Source organism: Crinia signifera, chromosome 19 (genome assembly GCF_055691185.1).
Source record: "Crinia signifera chromosome 19, ASM5569118v1, whole genome shotgun sequence".
NCBI lineage: Eukaryota > Metazoa > Chordata > Amphibia > Anura > Myobatrachidae > Crinia > Crinia signifera.
Genome location: NC_139226.1, coordinates 50,454,581 through 50,471,295, shown reverse-complemented (window position 1 = coordinate 50,471,295; position 16,715 = coordinate 50,454,581). Strand labels below are relative to the sequence as shown.

At 43.9% G+C, this 16,715-nt stretch overlaps 1 non-coding gene across 1 annotated transcript; it reads left to right on the top strand.

The window, feature by feature from the left end:
* Positions 1–12,593: 12,593 nt before the first annotated feature.
* Positions 12,594–12,779, top strand: LOC146044425 (U2 spliceosomal RNA). The gene has a single exon (XR_014464915.1). It is a non-coding gene; the product is annotated as a U2 spliceosomal RNA (small nuclear RNA).
* The last annotated feature ends 3,936 nt before the right edge of the window (positions 12,780–16,715 follow it).

Genomic DNA, 16,715 nt, shown 5'->3' with positions numbered 1-16,715 from the left:
AAAAATGATGGTATAGGGATGTTGGTGAGGGGGAGTAAAATTAGTATAGAGTCACATATAGTAATAGAGGCGGGTAGGTGTATGCTTAATATAGATATATTGTTAATATAGATTATGATGGATGGCAGTTTCGATTGATAAATGTGTATGCAAGTGTGGATAAGAATGAAAGGAAAGACTTGTTTGAGAAATTGGCGTTGTATGTGGTTGGAAGGAAACCGGTTGTGATTGTGGGTGATATGAATTGTATGATAGATAGAGGGGTGAAAAGAGGAATGGGTGTGGTTAAGAATGATGTCACGTGTGGTATGTTGAGGAGAATGATTGCGGACTTTGCACTGGTGCACTGGTGGATGTGGCGAAAGAATGTTGTGTGCGGATAGAGGTATGATTGAGTCACTTTTAGATTATATGTTTGTGTCTAAGGATTTCACGTGTGAAAGATTTGAGCAAATGAAAGTGTGTTTTTCGGATCACGAATGTGTTATAGGTGTGTTAGGATGTAAGGAGAGCAAACAGTATGGAAAGGGTGTGTGGAAACTGAATGTGCAAATGTTGAGTGAAGAGATCGTTTTCAGGAATGTTATGTGGAATGGAAGAAGAAAAAATGGAAGTATGCCAGTATATTGGAATGGTGGGATTTGGTGTAAGGAGAGTGTAAAAAGTTTTTCAGGAAGATGGGATATAAATTATTCAGAGAGAGGAGAGTGAGATATGAAAGGATGAATGAAAGGTTGGATTATTTGTACAGAATGAGAAAGGATGGTGCGGATGTGGCGGATGAAATAATTGAAGCAAGAAAGGAAGAAAATGGAAGAAGTATGGAAGAATGGGTACGGCGAATTGTATATGGTGCAAAAGTTGAATGCATGGAGAAAGATGAACAGTGTAGTCGTTTTTTCTTTAAGAAAGTGTGTGGTAAAAGGAAAGATATGGATGTGCTGGTGAAAGAAAATGGAGAAGAGGTGAATGGGTGTGAGATGAGAAAAGAGGTGAAAGATTTTTATGAGAGTTTGTATGAAAGGAAGGTATGTGATGAGAACATGGAAAGTGAAGTATTGAGTGTGATTGAGAAACGTGTGTGTGATAGTGATTGGGGAATGTTGAAAAAAAAAATGTGACTGAGGATGAGATTAAGGATGCGATGAAAGGGATGGCTAAAAATAAAACGCAAGGAAAGGATGGTTTGCCAGTAGAGTTTTATGCTAAAATGTGGGATGTGATGGGTGTGGATGTGGTTGAGTTGATGGAGTATATGTTTACGAAGGGCAAAGTGAGTGAGTCTATGAAAGAGGGAGTGGTAGTGTTGATTTATAAGAAGGGTGAAAGGAAGTGTGTGAAAAATTGGAGGCCAATAACCTTATTGAATGTAGATTATAAAATGTATGCAAAGGTGTTGGCGAATCGAATGAGGGGTGTGATTGATCAAGTAGTGGATGAGGAACAAGTGTGTGCGGTGCCTGAGAGAAGAATACATGAGAATCTGATGCTGTTGAGAGATATGATTGGAGACTTTGATACATGGTTTTTTGAGTGAGAGTTTTAGGGTCAGTTCAGGGGTACGACAGGAGTGTCCGCTGTCACCGATTCTGTTTGTGTGTGTGTTGGAGCCATTGTTGTGTCTGTGTCACGTCTGGAGTAACACCAGCTGGATAATATCGTAAGCTGGGTGCCTTGACGTATGGAGGTTGCATCCACGACAGAATAGAGGAAACAATACGAGTAAAATATAATGGGTTTAATGAGGATATTGCAAACAGTGATAATGATGAGATAAATGGTATATGGCAGATATGCAAATATAAAGTCAATTGTCCAGTAAGTTATTGTAATAAATGATAAAGCTTGGTCCTTGAAGAATATTGCAATACAATTGAAGAGTGGAATTTGAATAAAAGTCTTTAGATTGTAGAAGGAATTGAAGATTGGATGCGTTGGAGAACGAATGAAAATTGTATTGCAAATTGGAAGATTGGATGAATGATTGAAGATTGAGATATTGGATGATTGGTTGAAGATTGAGAGATTGGATGATTGGTTGAAGATTAAGAGATTGGATGATTGGTTGAAGATTGAGAGATTGAATGATTTGTTGAAGATTAAGAGATTGGATGATTGGTTGAAGATTAAGAGATTGGATGATTGGTTGAAGATTGAGAGATTGGATGATTGGAGGATTGGATGGTTGTTTGAAGAATGGAGGATTGGATGATGGTAGGATTGGATGGTTGTTTGAAGAATGGAGAATTGGATGGTTGTTTGAAGAATATTGGTAAATGAAGGATGATGAAGAAGAGTTGTCCTTTGCTGTGTGAGACCGTGGCTGCTGCCAGAGGTAACCGTTGAAGTAACCGTCGGGAGTGTAGCAAGGTGAGACCCCTTAGAGAGCCTGACCTTGCATGGTCCACATTGGCGGTAAGCAGAGTCCGATGGTACGTGAAGCAGTAAACGGTCAGCAGGATATCTTCAGGGAGAAGCTCGGATTGTAGTGAGGACTACAGAGCCTGGTTGGAGCGAGTAAGCTCAGGAGCGTAGCGAGTGCTACAGAGCCAGATGAGAGCAATGTGGACATCATTGTACTGACTGCCGGACTAGCCTGAGCAGTCAGTACTTACGAGGTGAGCTGTGTCGGGATTGGTCAGGCAATCAGGGAGTGAGGCGGAGCCGTGAAGGAGTGACTGGGGAAACCAAGAAGATGGCGCCCGCCAGAGAGGGCGACAGATACTAGCCGGCCATGATGATACGCAGCTGCGCAAGCACCGGCCTTTACACAGACGCTGACCAGGCACAAACACACAAGGCGGCATGCTACACATATCCTGCATGACACTGGAGCACAACATGCCGGTGTCACCACGCGGTGACAGCGCGACGACATGTACCCCTGTGAAGCCAGAGACATGAGCAGAGGTGAGCGCCATGGTTTTAATGTACCCAGAGGGTCCAGGGCTGAGCACTACACAGGGGTTTTGGGCAAACGCCATGGTGGATGTGACAGTACCCCCCCCCCCCTTTTACGAGTGGCCCCAGGACAGTTTTTTATAATCGACAATAAATTCAACAACATGAACTGCCCCTTCTAACAGGTACTGCCATTCCTCTAAGCCCATTTTAATCGCTAACAATTCTTGATCCCCTACAGCATAATTCTGTTTGCTTGGGGAGAATTTTTTAGAGAAGAAACCACATGGATGCAAATGTCCATCAGCTCTCACCTGGGACAGAACTGCATCAACACCAATGGCAGAAGTATCAACCTCAAGCGTAAAGGGTAAAGAGACATCTGGTTGAATCAACACCGGTACTGAGATGAGTCTCTTCTTGAGTCTCTTTTTGCAAATGAGAGTAGTTATTGGGGCAACAATGATGGAAAAGTCTTTAATAAACCTCCTGTAGTAGTTTGGGAAACTCAGGAATCTTTGAATCCCTTGAAGAGTATGAGGACGAGACCAGGCCCGAATAGCCTCCACTTTAGCTGGAACTGAGTTGATAGAATTGTCCCGTAAGTGATGAGAAGGCGGTTCTTTAATGGCCTGTTTAGACAAGGCATCAGATAAGCCTTGATTCTGATTACACAATTCTTCTGGTATTTGAAAATAAATTTGTCGAATAGGTATTAAGGAGTTGAGACATGTATTCGTGCAATGAGTGCTCCATGCTTGAATTTGAGAAGTAGCCCAATTGATACTGGGATTATGGATCCTTAACCAGGGAAGGCCTAGGACCAATGGGTATGAGGATTTGGGAATCACAAAGAATTGTATTTTTTCTGTATGTAGACCAATTTGCAGGGTTAAAGGTTGGGTTTTGTGGGTAACAGTCTCTCCCAGAATACAACTTCCATCCACTGCTGTAAGATAAACAGGGCGATGAAGCTATGTAGTGGGCAACTGCCAGCGTTTGACGAAATCAGCGGTGATGAAGCTCTCGACTGCTCCTGAATCAAGGAGAGCTGATAGAAGTCTGAGTTGATGTTTTACCTGCAAGGCAACTTGAAAAATACAATCTTTGGGTTTTAGAGAGGTACAAACAACCCCTAACCTGCTCTCACTAGCACAGGTTAGGCTCTGGCGTTTCCTGGTTTCTTAGGGCAGGAATCAACGGAATGCTGGGGATCAGCACAATATAAACAGAGGTGTTCAACTTGGCGACGTTTACGCTCAGCTGGAGTCAGTTTAGAACGGTTAACCTGCATAGGTTCCTCCGTAGATAAAGAAGGTGGCTTGTTAGCAAGAAAAATGGATTTTGGGTCAGATCGACTTTTCTCATGATTTCTCTCTCGAAGCCTTAAATCAATTTTTGTACATAAAGAGATGAGGTCCTCTAGTTTAGGAGGTAAATCCCTAGCAGCAAGTTCATCTTTGATTTTATCTGAGAGTCCGTTCATGAATGCTGCTAGAAAGGCCTCCTCATTCCACGCTAATTCTGTAGCTAAGATTTTGAAGTGAATTAAATATTGACCCACTGTCCTGGATCCTTGATGTAGTCTTAGAATTTCTGTGGCAGCAGAACTGACACGCCCAGGTTCATCAAAGATGATCTTGAAAGTTGAAATAAAGCGGGCATAGTCAGCAAGTAGAGGATCTGATTTTTCCCATAAGGGAGATGCTCAATTAAGGGCGGAGCCAGTAAGAAGTGATATCACATAGGCCACTTTGGACCTCTCTGTGGGAAAATATGAAGACTGCAATTCGAAGTGAATTTCACATTGGTTGATGAAACCCCTTAAATTTTTTTGGGTTCCCATCAAATTTGTCTGGAGTAGGTAATTGAAGATGAGCCATAACTCCTGTTGTAGTGGACACAGACAAGGGTGCAGATGTACCTATATTACCCTGGATTTTCTGAACCATGGTTTGAAGAATGTCCAGTCTTTGTGTCAAGCCCTGGAGAGCCTGGTAGGTTAACTCCTGAGCAGTCCCCTGTAGATCTAAACAGGCCACCAGTTGTTGTACAGAAGTAACATCTCTCTGTTGACTTGATGCTGGATCCATGGAGTCAGTACAAACTGTCACGTCTGGAGTAGCACCAGCTGGATAATATCGTAAGCTGGGTGCCTTGACGTATGGAGGTTGCATCCACGACAGAATAGAGGAAACAATACGAGTAAAATATAATGGGTTTAATGAGGATATTGCAAACAGTGATAATGATGAGATAAATGGTATATGGCAGATATGCAAATATAAAGTCAATTGTCCAGTAAGTTATTGTAATAAATGATGAAGCTTGGTCCTTGAAGAATATTGCAATATAATTGAAAAGTGGAATTTGAATAAAAGTCTTTAGATTGTAGAAGGAATTAAAGATTGGATGGGTTGGAGAACGAATGAAGATTGTATTGCAAATTGGAAGATTGGATGAATGATTGAATATTGAGATATTGGATGATTGGTTGAAGATTGAGAGATTGGATGATTGGTTGAAGATTAAGAAATTGGATGATTGGTTGAAGATTGAGAGATTGAATGATTGGTTGAAGATTGAGAGATTGGATGATTGGTTGAAGATTAAGAGATTGGATGATTGGTTGAAGATTGAGAGATTGGATGATTGGAGGATTGGATGGTTGTTTGAAGAATGGAGGATTGGATGATGGTAGGATTGGATGGTTGTTTGAAGAATGGAGAATTGGATGGTTGTTTGAAGAATATTGGTAAATGAAGGATGATGAAGAAGAGTTGTCCTTTGCTGTGTGAGACCGTGGCTGCTGCCAGAGGTAACCGTTGAAGTAACCGTCGGGAGTGTAGCAAGGTGAGACCCCTTAGAGAGCCTGACCTTGCATGGTCCACATTGGCGGTAAGCAGAGTCCGATGGTACGTGAAGCAGTAAACGGTCAGCAGGATATCTTCAGGGAGAAGCTCGGATTGTAGTGAGGACTACAGAGCCTGGTTGGAGCGAGTAAGCTCAGGAGCGTAGCGAGTGCTACAGAGCCAGATGAGAGCAATGTGGACATCATTGTACTGACTGCCGGACTAGCCTGAGCAGTCAGTACTTACGAGGTGAGCTGTGTCGGGATTGGTCAGGCAATCAGGGAGTGAGGCGGAGCCGTGAAGGAGTGACTGGGGAAACCAAGAAGATGGCGCCCGCCAGAGAGGGCGACAGATACTAGCCGGCCATGATGATACGCAGCTGCGCAAGCACCGGCCTTTACACAGACGCTGACCAGGCACAAACACACAAGGCGGCATGCTACACATATCCTGCATGACACTGGAGCACAACATGCCGGTGTCACCACGCGGTGACAGCGCGACGACATGTACCCCTGTGAAGCCAGAGACATGAGCAGAGGTGAGCGCCATGGTTTTAATGTACCCAGAGGGTCCAGGGCTGAGCACTACACAGGGGTTTTGGGCAAACGCCATGGTGGATGTGACAGTACCCCCCCCCCCCTTTTACGAGTGGCCCCAGGACAGTTTTTTATAATCGACAATAAATTCAACAACATGAACTGCCCCTTCTAACAGGTACTGCCATTCCTCTAAGCCCATTTTAATCGCTAACAATTCTTGATCCCCTACAGCATAATTCTGTTTGCTTGGGGAGAATTTTTTAGAGAAGAAACCACATGGATGCAAATGTCCATCAGCTCTCACCTGGGACAGAACTGCATCAACACCAATGGCAGAAGTATCAACCTCAAGCGTAAAGGGTAAAGAGACATCTGGTTGAATCAACACCGGTACTGAGATGAGTCTCTTCTTGAGTCTCTTTTTGCAAATGAGAGTAGTTATTGGGGCAACAATGATGGAAAAGTCTTTAATAAACCTCCTGTAGTAGTTTGGGAAACTCAGGAATCTTTGAATCCCTTGAAGAGTATGAGGACGAGACCAGGCCCGAATAGCCTCCACTTTAGCTGGAACTGAGTTGATAGAATTGTCCCGTAAGTGATGAGAAGGCGGTTCTTTAATGGCCTGTTTAGACAAGGCATCAGATAAGCCTTGATTCTGATTACACAATTCTTCTGGTATTTGAAAATAAATTTGTCGAATAGGTATTAAGGAGTTGAGACATGTATTCGTGCAATGAGTGCTCCATGCTTGAATTTGAGAAGTAGCCCAATTGATACTGGGATTATGGATCCTTAACCAGGGAAGGCCTAGGACCAATGGGTATGAGGATTTGGGAATCACAAAGAATTGTATTTTTTCTGTATGTAGACCAATTTGCAGGGTTAAAGGTTGGGTTTTGTGGGTAACAGTCTCTCCCAGAATACAACTTCCATCCACTGCTGTAAGATAAACAGGGCGATGAAGCTATGTAGTGGGCAACTGCCAGCGTTTGACGAAATCAGCGGTGATGAAGCTCTCGACTGCTCCTGAATCAAGGAGAGCTGATAGAAGTCTGAGTTGATGTTTTACCTGCAAGGCAACTTGAAAAATACAATCTTTGGGTTTTAGAGAGGTACAAACAACCCCTAACCTGCTCTCACTAGCACAGGTTAGGCTCTGGCGTTTCCTGGTTTCTTAGGGCAGGAATCAACGGAATGCTGGGGATCAGCACAATATAAACAGAGGTGTTCAACTTGGCGACGTTTACGCTCAGCTGGAGTCAGTTTAGAACGGTTAACCTGCATAGGTTCCTCCGTAGATAAAGAAGGTGGCTTGTTAGCAAGAAAAATGGATTTTGGGTCAGATCGACTTTTCTCATGATTTCTCTCTCGAAGCCTTAAATCAATTTTTGTACATAAAGAGATGAGGTCCTCTAGTTTAGGAGGTAAATCCCTAGCAGCAAGTTCATCTTTGATTTTATCTGAGAGTCCGTTCATGAATGCTGCTAGAAAGGCCTCCTCATTCCACGCTAATTCTGTAGCTAAGATTTTGAAGTGAATTAAATATTGACCCACTGTCCTGGATCCTTGATGTAGTCTTAGAATTTCTGTGGCAGCAGAACTGACACGCCCAGGTTCATCAAAGATGATCTTGAAAGTTGAAATAAAGCGGGCATAGTCAGCAAGTAGAGGATCTGATTTTTCCCATAAGGGAGATGCTCAATTAAGGGCGGAGCCAGTAAGAAGTGATATCACATAGGCCACTTTGGACCTCTCTGTGGGAAAATATGAAGACTGCAATTCGAAGTGAATTTCACATTGGTTGATGAAACCCCTTAAATTTTTTTGGGTTCCCATCAAATTTGTCTGGAGTAGGTAATTGAAGATGAGCCATAACTCCTGTTGTAGTGGACACAGACAAGGGTGCAGATGTACCTATATTACCCTGGATTTTCTGAACCATGGTTTGAAGAATGTCCAGTCTTTGTGTCAAGCCCTGGAGAGCCTGGTAGGTTAACTCCTGAGCAGTCCCCTGTAGATCTAAACAGGCCACCAGTTGTTGTACAGAAGTAACATCTCTCTGTTGACTTGATGCTGGATCCATGGAGTCAGTACAAACTGTCACGTCTGGAGTAGCACCAGCTGGATAATATCGTAAGCTGGGTGCCTTGACGTATGGAGGTTGCATCCACGACAGAATAGAGGAAACAATACGAGTAAAATATAATGGGTTTAATGAGGATATTGCAAACAGTGATAATGATGAGATAAATGGTATATGGCAGATATGCAAATATAAAGTCAATTGTCCAGTAAGTTATTGTAATAAATGATGAAGCTTGGTCCTTGAAGAATATTGCAATATAATTGAAAAGTGGAATTTGAATAAAAGTCTTTAGATTGTAGAAGGAATTAAAGATTGGATGGGTTGGAGAACGAATGAAGATTGTATTGCAAATTGGAAGATTGGATGAATGATTGAATATTGAGATATTGGATGATTGGTTGAAGATTGAGAGATTGGATGATTGGTTGAAGATTAAGAAATTGGATGATTGGTTGAAGATTGAGAGATTGAATGATTGGTTGAAGATTGAGAGATTGGATGATTGGTTGAAGATTGAGAGATTGGATGATTGGTTGAAGATTAAGAGATTGGATGATTGGTTGAAGATTAAGAGATTGGAGGATTGGATGGTTGTTTGAAGAATGGAGGATTGGATGATTGTAGGATTGGATGGTTGTTTGAAGAATGGAGATTTGGATGATTGGATGGTTGTTTGAAGAATATTGGTAAATGAAGGATGATGAAGAAGAGTTGTCCTTTGCTGTGTGAGACCGTGGCTGCTGCCAGAGGTAACCGTTGAAGTAACCGTCGGGAGTGTAGCAAGGTGAGACCCCTCAGAGAGCCTGACCTTGCATGGTCCACATTGGCGGTAAGCAGAGTCCGATGGTACATGAAGCAGTGAACGGTCAGCAGGATCTCTTCAGGGAGAAGCTCGGATTGTATTGAGGACTACAGAGCCAGGTTGGAGCGAGTAAGCTCAAAAGCGTAGCGAGTGCTACAGAGCCAGATGAGAGCAATGATGTTGCAGGGTGGACATCATTGTACTGACTGCCGGACTAGCCTGAGCAGTCAGTACTTACCAGGTGAGCTGTGCCGGGATTGGTCAGGCAATCAGGGAGTGAGGCGGAGCCGTGCAGGAGTGACTGGGGAAACCAAGAAGATGGCGCCCGAAGATGGCGACAGATACTAGCCGGCCCTGATGATACGCAGCTGCGCAAGCACCGGCCTTTACACAGACGCTGACCAGGCACAAACACACATGGCGGCATGCTACACATATCCTGCATGACACTGGAGCACAACATGCCGGTGTCACCACGCGGTGACAGCGCGACGACATGTACCCCTGTGAAGCCAGAGACATGAGCAGAGGTGAGCGCCATGGTTTTAATGTACCCAGAGGGTCCAGGGCTGAGCACTACACGGGGGTTTTGGGCAAACGCCATGGTGGATGTGACAGTCTGATTAGAAAGGATAAAGTGATAAGAAGTATGAAGATTACGGGTAGTAATGGAAGGTGTGTAAAAGCATTAGGTTATATGGATGATGTTGTGATTGTGGGGGGAAACCAAGGCGGCTCTGAACAGGGCAAAATTACTTATTGGATTTTTTTGTGGAGCATCTGCCTTCAAATTAAATTGGGAAAAGTCAAAAATCAAAGTGTTTGGAGGGAAAGGTGTGGATGATGTGGGAAGCCAGTATGTTGAGGGTGGGATAAAAGTATTGGGAGTTGTGTTTGATGAGGATATGAGAGGGAAAGAAAGCTGGAATGATTTGGAGAAGAAAGTGAATGCTAGAGTGAGTTTTTGGAGAATGAGAAAATTGACGATGACTGGGAAAGTTTTGATTGTGAAAGCGATTGTGTTGCCAATGCTGTTGTATGTAGCGAGTGTTTTTCTGCTGAATGTGATGTGTCTGAAAAGAATAAATAGAATGGTGTTTATGTTTGTGTGGGGTGGAAAGATGGAGAGACTGAAGAGAGAGCATGTGATAAAAGAAAAAAAGAATGGTGGTTTGAATTTTCCAAATATTGAATTATATTTAAATTTGAATGGGTTGGTGAGAGTGTTGAGTATGATAGGTAAAAGTAGTAAGGTGGCATGCATGATGAGATATATGGCTGGTGGGATGATGTGTAGATGGAAGTGGTATGAAAGGAGAATAAGTGAACCGATTGCATTCGAGAGATGTCAGTGGTATGAGAGAATTAGTGCATTTGTGAGAAAATGGGACCTAGGGAAGATGTGTAAGAATGAGTTGATAAATAAGAATTAAGAGATGCAAGGGGTGAGAGAGAGGGAAAGTATGTGTATGATAGAAGGTCAGACTGGGAAAGAATGCAAGGAAGTTTGGAAAAAAGTATGGATGGAACAAATAATAGACAGAGAGATTTAGTATGGATGAGTCTGCATGGGATATTGCCGGTGCGAGTGGTGCAGAAAAGGTGTGATCTAGTGAGAAAGGATGATTGTCCAAGGAATGAATGTAGAGGAAGTGAAAGTATTATGCATGTTGTATGGGGATGTAAGCATAGGCAAATCTAGAATTATGGTAATGGGTGGTCCCAGATCTAGACACAACAGCAGGGGGACCTTTGCGCGGCGTAGCCGCGCTGCACAAAGGGGCGTGGTCTCATGGGAAGGAGGCATGGCCTCACAAAAGGGGTGTGGTATTACACTTTAAACCACAGGTCTTCAACCTGTGGCCCTCCAGATGTTGTGGAACTACATTTCCCAGCATGCCCTGACAGTTTTGGCATGCTCTTATAGGAAAAAATGTGGCAATGCATGCTGGAACATGTAGTTTCACAACATCTGGAGGGCCATAGGTTGAAGACCCATGCTTTAGACCATACACAGTAATGCCCATTACACATTTTAGCAAACTCTGTAATACCCATTACACATAAAGCCACACGCCGTAATGCCAATTACACATAAGGCCACACACCATAATGCCCATTACACATTGGGCCACACATCATGATGCCCATTACATACTATATAACAAACCATAATGCCCATTACATATTTGCCACATAAGTGCTGCTTACCTACGTGCTCATTGCTAGGGGGTTCTTGCTTGATGGCACCATAGTACCCATTACACATGATGCCGCACACCATAGTACCCATTACACATGATGCCGTGCACCATAGTACCCATTACACATGATGCTGCACACATAATGCCCCTTACACATGATGCTGCACACCGTAATGCCCCTTAGACATGATGCTGCACACCGTAATGCCCCTTACATATTAAGCCACACATTATGCGTAATGCCCCCACATACCGCCACTTGTTGCGTCCCTTAAGCAATGCCCCAGAAAGTGCCACTTACTGTAAAGTTTTATATGAGCCTTCGCTGCTGCTGCAGGGAGAGATGGAGAGCGGTGCAGCTGCTTCTATGGGGAGAGGAGCAGATAACAGAGCAGAGCATGCTCCCACTCCCCTCCTGGTGTCCCCTCTAGCCGAGTGAACATTTGAAATATTGTGCGCGCTGTTGTTGTGCGTGATGTCGGGGGAGCACGCCAGGCGCCGGCACCACATGATTAAAGGGGGGGCGGGCTGAGGTGAAAGCGGGGAGAAGAATTGGAGCGGAAGCTGCAGGGGTGACAGTCATTGACAGCTGGGCAGAGAGCAGGGGGCTGCCCGGCTGTATTCAGAGCATTGCAGGTCACGGCTGTTTGAAATAATACCCCTTTCACAACAGAAAATGCAGGGATTTACCTGGAAATATGGTCCCAGGATCATGCAAGGACATTCCCAGGCTGACCCCTTATGTGGGAAGGTGAGAGAGAGAATAATGTGGTTGCTGATGGTATGTGTTTTAGAGTATTTGTCGGATGTAAGAAATTTGTATGTTTTTAAAAAAGAAGTGATTGAGAAGAATGAATGTATGAGAATGGTTTTGGGGAAATTGTATATCTGCTATGTGTGGGATAAAAGAGATGGGAATGAATGTGATGCGGAGGGTGTATGGAAACATAAAAAGTGGAAGCATCTTGTTAAGTTTAGATAGAAGGTATTGGGGGATGGGATTAGACTTAGGTTTTTGTGTTTATTATTTGATATATTGTTCTTTTTTTTTAACCCTGTTGTGGGGTATGTGTGCAATTTCAATATGTCCTTTGGAATATGACAAAGGAAGTTTTGGAAAATTTTGAAAAATATTGGAAGCCATAAATGATGAGAGGAATGTATTCTGTTGGTGAGATCAAGGTGATCGCTGCTCTACGGAGCGACAGATTTTTCTAACCTGAATGGTTTAAAAAAAAATCTGTTCTTATCAGTTTAATATCTGATACACCCCCTATCTGGTGGCCATATATTAAATTGATTTTTAGAACAGGGAGATGGAAGAAGAGCTTGCTCTGTCCACTCCACGCATTGATCTGGTATTGCAGTACTTCCAGGACCGGAGCACCTTCCTAATCCGTTATCCAAAAATAGACTATTGCCATTCCTGGCACTTGATGTGTATCAATTGTTTTTGCACTGTTCCAACTTTGTATTTATAAATGCATGCATTTGCTTCAAGGTTTAACCCTTGTGCATAAAGATTTTGAAATCCGGCCTCCAGTGGATCATTTTGTGACTATTTCTTAACTCCTTTATTTGTCCATCCTGGAGTCAAGGCAGTTTAATAGTTTGCGTGACACTACAATTGAAATCAGCATGTGCGGCCTAGCCAAAAGACCTGAAGCCTGCCTAAATTAAATGACTTATTGGTTGCTGCGACCTCCCAAAATACTATATGGAAACACTATGTGACTTACCTACCATCTTACCACAGAAATATCAACTGAATCACAACACTGGAATTTTTGGACCCCCTCCCTCTCAATTTGAAATGGCTTTTATTTTTCCTTGGTACTTGTTTCCTAGCACGGCACTTAAGGCATACAATCAACGTGATGGACCCGATTTTCTGTCAATCACCAGCTAATTTGCCGGTGAAAGAGAAAATCACGTTGATCGCGTCCATCGCGGCCCTTAATAAGAGGCCGCGATGCGATCAACGCGATCAACGTGATTTTACATAGATGACAATGTGAAATGGGCCAATATGGGCAATTTCACATTGAATATAGTTGTCAAGTATGTTTAATGCCCGCCGTCATTACTAACGCCACCCCGCTATTGACGCCAACCCGACGCGCGGCGAGCACAGCGGTACACGTCCTCCGACCTTTTCATACCCCTACTATCCACGTCGGCGTGGAGTTGATTTTAATAAAGTGTGGCGAGCGCAGCGAGCCACCGAGCCTGAAGCGTGGCGAGCGGACGCGTATACCTGTGAAGTTATGCGTGTCCCCTCGCGGGGCTCACTGCGCTCGCCACGCTTCGGGCTCGGTGGCTCGCTGTGCTCGCCACACTTTATAAAATCAACTCCACGAAGACGTGGATAGTGGGGGTATGAAAAGGTCGGAGGACGCATACCGCCGCCAGTCGCGGGCTCACTGTGCTCGCCACGCTTCGGGTTGGCGTCAATAGTGGGGTGGCATTAACAATGGGGGGGGGGGCATTTCAAACATGAGGGGGGTTTTGGTATTAAAATGGGGGGTTTTGGGGCTTTTTACATTGAAATCAATGTAAAAATCGGGTCGATCGCGTCAATCGCATCCCATGCGATTTGGTTGGCATGCGGTGCGATCAACGCTATTTTTCCGACCCGATGGATACAATCAAAATCAGTGGCGCCATGTTAGGAAACAAGTACCGTATTTTCTTCTACACCAGATACATCGATGATTTATTCATCATCTGGCAGTGATCACAAGACAAATTTGTTGAAGTGATTGAGGGCCACAACAGTACAGATAGCCCGATAAAGTTAACATTCACTATTGATACTAAGAATACAGTTTTTTGGATGTGGCAATTACTGTTGAAGATGGCATCATGGCCACCTCATTCTTTACTAAAACCACAGACCGTAATACTATTTTGCACGCTCAGAGCTGCCACCCTAAGTCCTTAAAATTTGGCTTACCGTTTTCTCAGTTTGTACGTGTCAGACGAATCTGCAGCAGCATGGAGGAGTTGGAAAGGCAGATTGGGATCATGGTGGACAAGTTTTTGGAGAGGGGCTATAGTCCCAAATTACTTGACAAAGCTAAGTGTAAAGCATTGGCACTGCCTCGTTGCTTACATATAAGCCAAAAAAGAGTGAAATGAGTAGATTACCTTGGGTGAATCACTTCAATGTAGCAAGTGGTGGTATCAATCGCATTGTTAAAAAACATTGGCCCTTGGTTAAGACTGATGAAACCCTGCACCTGTGTAACAATGAGATTATGTCGTGTTACACTAGGGGTAAGAATTTACGTGATATTGTAGCAAAAATTGATGTATCCCAAATTCGCAAAGAAAGTAGTGAGCAGTTTTTGTCGAGACGGTTGGGCTGCTTCCGCTGTCTCGACTGTACTACTTGCCGCTCATTAACATGTTCTGATTCATTTTGCCACCCATATAGTGGTAAAAGATACATGATCCGGCATAGGGTGACCTGCACGACAAGATTCATAGTTTATATGATCTCTTGTCTTTGCGGGTTGCCCTATGTCAGCAAAACTGAAAGAACCCTCAGGGAGAGAAAGGCTTTTCACAGGACATCCATTAAAATAGCTTTGGAGAAAGGACATAGTGATCAGCCTGTGGCCCGTCATTTTCTTGTTACTAGACATACTATATCCATGCTTTGTTATATCATAATCGATCATGTGCCCTGTAGTATTAGAGGTGGGGATCGTTCCAGGCAACTTTTACGTTGCGAGGTACAATGGATCCAGAGACTTGGGACTCTGGCACCTAGGGGTCTCAATGAGGCTGCGGGCCTCCACTGTTTTCTTTAGTGTCTTTTCTTGTGCCCCCGTTGGGGTATTTACTTATGTTGCAGTAAAGTTCTAGGCTGCTGTTTTGTGGCAATTTTATCCACAGTTAATTTTTAGGATGATAGGATTGATAATTAGTCTTCCTAGTTGAACTTGACGAGACTACCTCAGTTAATGTTCTGTATTAATAATTAATGATCATGCACCTTATCGCCAATCTTGACCTGCGACGTAGAACAGTGTGGTCTTGGGCCAGTATATTGTATATGCTACTTTTGTAATTCATGTGTGTTTTTCATATTTTAGTGTATTTTGTATTGCACCATTGTCAAATTGTGTTTTTTGTTTATTCCAGTACCCATGGTAACCGTGAATGGCCCGATGCATTGGCTGTACGTTACGCACGGGGACCATGTGGTATCTGAGTGACGTGGTACGCCCAGGATGCAGGAGGTCACCTGTGATGACGTGGTGCTGGCACCGTGGCGTTTTCCGGAGATCGCTGACCGGAAGCACGTATCGGTATGAATAAATGTTGGTTTTATTCACTTATTCTCTTGTACTGTCCTGATGAAGAAGCTACAATAAAAGGCTTCGAAACGTCGACCTAATTAAAGGCCGCTTGTAAGACGCGTGTTTGTACAGCGTGCCACCATCAAGTTGCATATATTGAGCCTCAGAAATGGGAGCTATTGGAAGGCACCGATAAAGATTGTTTCGTCAAGGAGTGCTACTCTACTTATGATTGTATATATAAATAAGTTTATACTCCTCTTACTCTGTGTTAAGATAGTGTACTATTTTCCCGTGCAGTTTGCAGCCAGTAAAGACAAGTAGGAGGGGGCCCCCCTTTCTAAAGTGTCCCGGCCCCCCCGAAGGCTTAATCCAGCTCTGCCCCTTATATACATTTTACACCACAATAGGACCCCTTATCCTATCTAATACTAGTCCCCCTTACACATTATGCCACACGGAATGAGCAAAAATTCAAATTTCGCCACACAGTAGAAGCCAAAAATCACATTACACCTCACAGTAAGGGCCAAAAGTCACATTACGCCACACAGTAGGAGCCAAACATCAAGTTACGCAGGAGAGTAGGAGCTAAAAATCACATTACACTGCACAGTAGGAGCCATAAATCACATTACGTCACATAGTAGGAGCCAAAAATCACATTTCTTCGCACAGTAGGAGCCAAAAATCACATTACGCCACACAGAAGGGGCCAAAAATCACATTACGCTGCAAAGTAGGACCCAAACATCAGAGGCGTAGCTACTGTAAGGCAGACCCCGCCGCCGCTTGGGGGAGCGAGTGTCAGCGGGGTCTGTGTGGGCGCCGGCACCCGCCTGGCGGAATGACATTGGACATTGCCCGCTGGCTAAGCTGACACAGGAGAAGAGTCCTGTCTGTCACACCAGGGGTCTGAGTCGACGAGACTGAGACCTCTGGTGGGGACCTGGACCGGTACCTGAACCGGGGAGGTTGGAGAGGACCCTTACGCATAGAATGCGTGACAGTGCACCCG